This window comes from Lynx canadensis, chromosome B1, assembly GCF_007474595.2.
Source record: "Lynx canadensis isolate LIC74 chromosome B1, mLynCan4.pri.v2, whole genome shotgun sequence".
Lineage (NCBI taxonomy): Eukaryota > Metazoa > Chordata > Mammalia > Carnivora > Felidae > Lynx > Lynx canadensis.
Genome location: NC_044306.2, coordinates 196216468 through 196224808, shown reverse-complemented (window position 1 = coordinate 196224808; position 8341 = coordinate 196216468).

Sequence of the window (8341 nt, the reverse complement as noted above, 5' to 3'; positions counted from 1 at the left end):
CCCTGCTTCCTGGTCCTCCCGGTCCTGGGGCTGTGATGAGTGGCCCTCTGGGATGCAGGGAGGAGGTGGATGGCTTCCTGCACCTGCTCTGGCTTGCATTAGGGACTTCCCCTTCTCACCCATTAGGTTGAGACAGCTTGGTACAAATGGACTATTTCTAGCCCATTTTAGGGGAACATTGGATTGAATTCTCTGCTCAGAAGGGAAGCTTCTTGGATAATGCTAGTGCTGTACCTTGAGAGGAGACAGCCTGGATCCCATATTTAGGACTATCCATCCATCACCTCTGTCATACTGGGTTCCTCAAAGTAGAGGTATTACAAGCTCTTTGGATACATAATTCTGATTCATAACTTTACTAGGTGAGTGACTTTGGGAAGTTATTATTTAACCTTCCTAAATCTCAGTATCTTCATTTACAGAATGAAGAGTGAATGAATGAATGGATGGATGAATGAATGAATGAATAAATGGATGAATCTATCTATCTATCTATCTATCTATCCATCTAATCATCTGTTGATCATTTACCTATCTAGAAAAAGAGAGTTTTAATTCCATCCCCTAATGGTCTTGTATCTCTATGAGTGGTGCTGATTTGTGTAAAAATCTTATAGGCTTCCAAATCCCATTATATAATGAGATGTCTGTAATTTTGGGTTTGCTAGTGTTACTCTTGCAACTCATGTCTCTGTGTTAGGTGTGTGTGAGTATTTGCATGTGATTGTGTGTTGGTCCTTGAAACTCTGTCTCTAGAGGCATATGGCATCATGATGATACTCTAAGGTCGAAATAACCCAGGTTGGATCTGGGCTCTGCTACTCCCTACCAATTTCACATTGGATAAGTGGTTTAACCTCTCTGTACTGCAGTTTTCTTTCCTAAGATGAAGATAATAATAATAATAATAATGCATAACTCTTGGTGGTGTGGTGGGATTCGATGAGTTTACATAACATTACTTACAATGATGCTTGAGGCATGGTGTGCTTTATAAGAGTTTATTTCTTAAGTCATACAGAGAAAGACAGATACCATGTGTTTTCACTCTTATGTGGATCCTGAGAAACTTAACAGAAGACCATGGGGGAGGGGAAGGGGAAAAAAAATTAGAGAGGGAGGGAGCCAAACCATAAGAGACTCTTAAATACTGAGAACAAACTGAGGGTTGATGGAGGCGGGGGGGGGGAGGGGGGGGAAGTGGGTGATGGGCATTGGGGAGGCACCTGCTGGGATGAACACTGGGTGTTGTACAGAAACCAATTTGACAATAAATTGCATATTACAAAAAAGAGTTTATTTCTGTGGAGAATGGCCAAAGAATGTGATGTTAGAGAGTCTTAGTCTTAAGGAGTTGTCTGCTGGTGTATAAACATCTTACCTTATACACCAGACCCTACAACTTTGCCATCAGAGAATATTCCATGTAAAGTCTCCCTCACTGCTTAATGCTCTCTGTGTTCCCCTTCTTCCCTTGCCCTCTTCCACTTACTTTGCTTTAAGCAACACTGTTCATGTCATCCCACTGCCCTCTGTCATAAGAATGGAGACCCTGCTCATGTCCCTTCTGTCATATAAAGATATTGATCTATGTACACATGCATACACACACACACACACACACACACAGAAATATAGACTTACATATGTAACATAAGTAATAATTTCAATGTCATCAGGAACTAAAGTTCTCCTTATTAGAAAGGGAAGATACAAGTAAAATGGACTACTGATAAATTTTCTCTTAGAAAGAACGAATGTTAGCTCTGTTCACTGTAAAAACCTAAGAAGAAAGAATGATCAATCCAGGAGCAATGAGGATCTTCATATCCTCATTTTGGTCCCCAAATAATATTTTTCACTAAAGGGCTGGGGTTTCTTGGAGAAATGGATTACTACAGGCCTAAGACAGGAAATGTGTAGATGAGAGGAGGACACCTTGTCATGCCAGAAAGCAAGGAAGGTGTCAAAGGCCTCTGGAGCCAGGTTAAAATGCCTTAGGAGCAATGTGAGATTGCTTCCAACAGCTGAAGATGAAAAATTTTAATATCTAAAGGAATAATAGCTGTAATATAATTGAATCCATCAAATATATAAGAAACCCATGAGCTGGGGCACCTGGGTGGCTCAGTGGGTTGAGCATCTGACTCTTGAACTTGGCTCAGGTCTTTTTGTGTGTGTGTGAAAAATAAGCTGTTCCTTATTTTGATCTCAGCAAAACTTCATTTCCAAGAGCTATCACATACTTCTTTATTCTTTTTTTTTTTTTTTGAAGGCTTCCTTTTTAAAAAAATTTATTTAAATTTTAGTTAACATACCATGCAATATTGGTTTCAGGAGTAGAATTCAGTGATTCATCACTTACGTGCAACACCCTGTGCTCATCGCAACACATGCCCTCCTGAGTCCCCATCACCCATCTAGCCCATCCCCCACCCACCTCCTTCTGTCAACCCATAGTTTATTCTCTAGCTTTAAGAATCTCCTATGGTTCATTTCTCCCACTTCTTACCCCCACTTCCCATATGTTCATCTGTTTTGTTTCTTAAATTCCACATAAGAGTGAAATCATATGGTATTTGTCTTTGTCTGATAGACTTATTTCGCTTAACATAATGTATTCTAGCTCCATTCACGTCACTGCAAACGACAAGATTTCATTCTTTTCGGTGGCTGAGAAATATTCCCATATATATATATATATATATATGTATATACATATATGCATATGCACATATATACATATATACGTATATATATATATATATATATATGTGTGTGTGTGTGTGTGTGTGTGTTTGTGTGCATGTATGTGTGTGTGTATATATATGTATATACATATATATATGTGTGTATGTATATATATATATATATATATATATATATATATATGATCTCCAAGTAATATTTTTCACTGAAGGACTGGGGTTGCTTAGAAATGGATGACTACAGGGTGCCTAGGTGGCTCAGTCGGTTGAGCATCCGACTTAGGCTCAGGTCATGATCTCGCAGTTTGTGGGTTCAAGCCCCGCATCGGGCTCTGTGCTGACGGCATGGAGCCTGGAGCCTGCATCGTATTCTGTGTCTCTCTCTGCCCCTCCCCTACTCATGCTGTCTCTCTCTGTCTCAAAAATAAATATAAAAAAAATTAGAAATGGATAACTACAGGTCTAAGACAGGAAATGTGTAGATGGATTGATCTATCTATCTATCTATCTATTATCTATTTACCTATCCATGATGTTTCTCTTCTTTTGTTTTTCAGAAGCCACATTCAACCCTTATTCCAGAAATTACCCCACTTTAAAACAGTCCCACACATACATAGACTCTAACCTTCTAAGAATTTATGACACCATTCTCTTCCTTTGTCTTGGATCTCCACCCCAGTTGGTTTGGGGATTGTCCATTCTCTTGTCTTCCCTTCCATATAGCCAGTAAAATGGTGCTGTTGAGGTATGGCACTCTCAGGAAGGTAAGTGGGACTTTTAAGAGCAGTGAACAACATCGCATGAGGGAAGAGGGCTGCAGTGGGATGGCCTGAAGTCCTCATCCTACCCATCTCCAACTCTCTGCCCCCTCTTTTATCAAAAGAGAAGTATGGGGGTAGGAGAAGAGGCATTTTGTCATGGTGTCATTTTTTCTAGAAGACATGGCCAGAACCATTCCAAGCTGATATACAGGCTTAAAAAAAAAAAAAAAAAAAAAAAAAAAAGCCAGACCAGGGAAAAGGTGAAATAATTGTTTACCTAGTAAGGTGACCAGATGCCCCAGTTTGCCCAGGACTGGGGACTTGGTATTTTCAGCTTAAAACAAGAAAGTACCAGACAAACCAGCACAAGTAAACCAGGAGTGTCTTACCTGATAGTAAGATCAAGGTTACTTTTCTTAGAAGGTTACATTTCTTAAAGGCTGAGTCATGTGGGTAAGTAAGTTCTTTTATAATTGGAGATAAGTCTATTTTCTTCAGGAGAAAATGAATAATTATTGTGATAATATGTGCTTCCTTTTTAGTGATTAACTAGCCACAGCCAAAGGGGGTGGGGGGATTGGCCTAGATTCAGAACACCCACTGTCTTTCCCCAACTTATGAGACCACCTTCATGGTTTTCTACTTTAAAACTGCAGAAATCTAGGCAAAGAACATCTCTAATAATACTTGGCTCAGGTCTTACAGTGTGAAAGCAAGAATATCAATGTTACTACTAACAACATAATTACTGAAAAGACTTTAAGATTCTTTCCTGGTTGTTGTTTTCATCTTTAGAGGGATATATAATCAAATTACTGTATTCTAAAAGTCACTTAAAATAATTCTTTTCTCTGAATGGTTAAGCCACTAACTCCAAACACAATTAGCTTTGCTTCCTTCATTTTGCTTTTGATTTTTAGGATTTCTCATTTTTAAAATTTAAGGACTTTTACTTATGACAGTGGTATTTGGGAAACTGTTAGCTTGGCCAGAAAGGAATTTTGACTCCTTTTTCCTTCCATCCAAAGCCCCTTCCTTTAGTAGGAATGTAAAAGAGTACAGCCACTATGGAAAACAGTATGAAGATTCCTCAAAAAATTAAAAATAGAAATATCTTAAGGTCCAGCAATCCCACTTCTGGATGTACGTATACATACATACATATATAGCCAAAAATAATTGAAATCAGGATCTTGATATTCCTACTCCCATGTTTACTATTGTTCATAGTAGCCAAGATATGGAAACAACCCAATATCTATCCAAAGATGAATGGATAAAGGAAATATACATTTATGGAATTATATATATGTGGTATAATACATATGTGGTATATACATATAATGGAATATTATTCAGCCTTAAAAAAGAAGGAGTTTCTACCATTTGTGACAAGATGGATAAACCTTGAGGACATAGGTTAAGTGAAATAAACCAGTCACAGAAGAACGGACATTCCATTATTCTACTTATGTGAAGTATCTAAAATCGTCCAACTAAGAGAAATCAAGAATAGAATGATGGTTGCCAGGGACTGGGGGTAGAAGGAAATGGCAATTTGCTAACTAACAGGTGCAAATATTCAGTTATGCAAGATGAATAAGTGTTAGAGGTCTGCTGTACAACATTGTGCTTAGAGATGGGATTACTGTCTTGTGCACTTAAAAATCTATTAGAAGGGTAGGGGCACCTGGGTGGGTCAGTTGGTTAAGCAACTGACTCTTGATTTCGGCTCAGGTCGTGATCTCACGGATGCTGAGTTTGAGCCCCACATCGGGCTTGTGTTGACTGTGTGGAGCCTGCTTGGGATTCCGTCTCCCCTCTCTCTGCCCCTCCTTCCACGTGCACGTGCACTTTCTCTCTCTCTCTCCTTCAACTAAATAAACTTAAAATGTATTAAGAAGGTAGATCTCACGTTAAGTGTTCTTACCACAAAATCAAATGCAAAAACAAAAATACAAAGGGATACAAGCAAACTTTTGGAAGTGATGGATATGTCCATTACTTCGAGTGTGGTGATGATTTCATGGGTATATATGTAGGTCCCAACTCATCAAATTGTATACATTGGTGATGCACAATCTTTTTGCTTACCAATTATGCCTCAGTAAAGGCATTTGAAAAACAAGTTCCATTCTTTGGCCTAGAAGCTACTTCATGTAAGGATGAATAGTAGATTCCTTCTTCCTTTCCATAGGGACAGGGTAAGTGGAAAAGATTTGTGCGCCAAAGAATAGGAATTAATTTAAAAAAATTAGAACTTGTGTCTTAGAATGTAGAGTGCTGAAGAACAGAGAGAAACCAATAGAGGTGTCTTCCACTAAAATTCAGCAGAATAAACATTCTCTTGGCACATATACCACATTTCATTGATTCTGCAGTCCAGAATTGTCTTTTTTCAGCATTAACGTAAATTTAGTTTCATCCTGAAAAATGCATAGAGAAGGGCTGGGGGAGTGGATGAAGCATCACCATCTTCAGTGTTTTGCACCCCCAGCTCTGGGCTTTAGAGGGGCTGGATCTCCCAGGCTCTTCTACATGTTTCTGCCTGGTAGAGGGGCTGAGAACAGACTGGTCAGGACTCAAATCACCTGGTGGGCAGATGGAGTCCAGTTGGAAACTGTTGCCAGGGAAACTTTGCTCCATGTAAATTCCTCTGCACTGGGGCGGGGGCATAAGCCAGCCTTCCCTCCTCTTGCTCCTCTTCTCTGCCTCAGTGGCCCACGTCCTATTTCTCTCTGTCTCTCTCTCTCTGTTGTTCATCAGTAGATGTTACCCCACAGACATCTGATGTGCAGTTGCACTGGCAGTCATAGGAAATGGATCTGCAGTACAAACAAGATTAGACCAGCAACGTGGACATGCCAGACTCCTATGATCCACACCTCTGAGCTCCAGAACTTTTAACATCTCCAATTTGAACGCATCTGGTAACTGAAGGCATCATATTGGGTGAGACATAGTATTCCTTTGTGAATTTTTGAGCTTTATTTTATATTTCTGCACTTGGCAGCAAGAAAGCCTAGTTGTCATAAATGAAGCATCAAAATATGTTCACAAAAGAATTCAAAAGAGCTTTGAATTCAGGGCTCGGGGACATGGAATTAATTCCTGGTCCCGCTGCTTTTGAGCAGTGTAACTTTTAGCAAATAATTTCCTCTTCCCGAGTCTCTGTTTCTACATCCGCAAAATGTAAGGTGGGACTAGCTGCTTCCCCAGAACTCCTTTAAGGGCATCCAGAGCAGGGAGGGGGTGGCAGGTAGGTGTGGCTCTGGAGACCCTCTGCCCCGGCTCCTCCAACCTAGGACAGTTCTGTGTTACGTATTCTACAAATCAGACTTGTTTTTAAGTTTTCTTTTGAAGAACGGTTACTGTTGTTAGGGAGACAAAAAGCTCAGAAAACCCTCCAACTGGCATTTATAGCTGCCACCGGGGGTCTGAAGAGGGTTATTAATTTGAAGCCAGATTTTTCCATTGTCCTTGAATGATGCCAACTGACTGGTGTTTGAGGAACAATAAATCGGGGTCATTAGAAACATAGACATTGAGGCAGCTAGACTTACCTGGGGAGTCATGCCTGTGATATGACATTGGTCAAGTAATTGTAACAATAGGGATCATTTTGATACCTCCCTCATGGGAAATGTCAGGGAGACCATTCATGGAAAAGGTCTGTGCAATGCCTGACCAGTAGAAATCTTAGCGACCAGAGCAATGACCACGATTTTTGTCACCCGGATATGAATTGGGGAAGGGTCTTCATTCCTCCTTATCAGAGAATCTACATTGGAACCCCACCCTGTCCCCTCCCAGCCCCACCCCTAGAAAGTCTTATTAACCTCGGACTCATGCTCATGCCCAAGAGGCATTCACCACCAGCGATGGTCTTAGTGGGTTATAGGGTTCATTATTGATGCAGCAAACCAATGAGTGAGGAAGTGCTCTCAGGCTGGTAAGCCCATGGCAAATGCTGACAGAGGTTGTAAAAGCAGACTGGTGGGTAATCTTAGGGTGGACACAGGAGTTGACAACATGCCGAGGAGCTCAGAGCAGGGACTGATTGATCCCTACATGCGGGGCTGGGAACGTTTCCTAGAGGAATGAACATTTGAAATTTGAGAGGACAAGAATGATCACAGGTGGGACAGTGGAAGGGAGAGGGCTTCTTATCCCGTGCCATGGCAAAGAGTGTCCTCAAAAATAGCAATAAATAAAGTAAAGCAGGGGTTAAGAAAAGTCACAGTTATCATTCCTTAAGTGCTTGATGCTTAATGAAGCACTTTGCATGGATCATTTCATGTAGTTCATTTAGTCCTTAAACAATCCTAGGTGGCAAATTTTATTAATATCCCCATTTTATAGAAGAGGCAACAGAAGCATCCAGAGTGAAGTATCTTGCTCAAGCTGGTGAGGTAGCTTGGATTTGAACTCAGACGTTCATCCTCTTAACCTACGGTGAACATGGACAATCAGGCTGGTCAACCAGATTGGGGCCAGATTGTGGGCTGTCAGGAGCCATATATAACAGTCATGGAGATAATGCTGGGCTCGTCCTTCCTTCTAGGACAGGGCATCTCAACTGAGGCACTGTTGACATTTTAGGCAGGATAATTCTTAGTTGGGTAGGGCTCTTCCCTGGCTTCTCCCCACTAGATACCAGTAGCACTGCCTCTCCAGTTGTGACCACCCAAAATGTCTCCAGACATTCTAAATGTCCCCTGGGAGGCAAAGTCTCCCCTAGCTGGAAACTGCTGCTGGAAGCAGCCTCACTCAAGGCACTGGGTTTGCCACTCGGAATAAGCAGAGCAGAAGCCAGATGAAATTCACTCTGCTGTGCATAGAATTGTTTCCAGCAAATTCTCAGTTTTG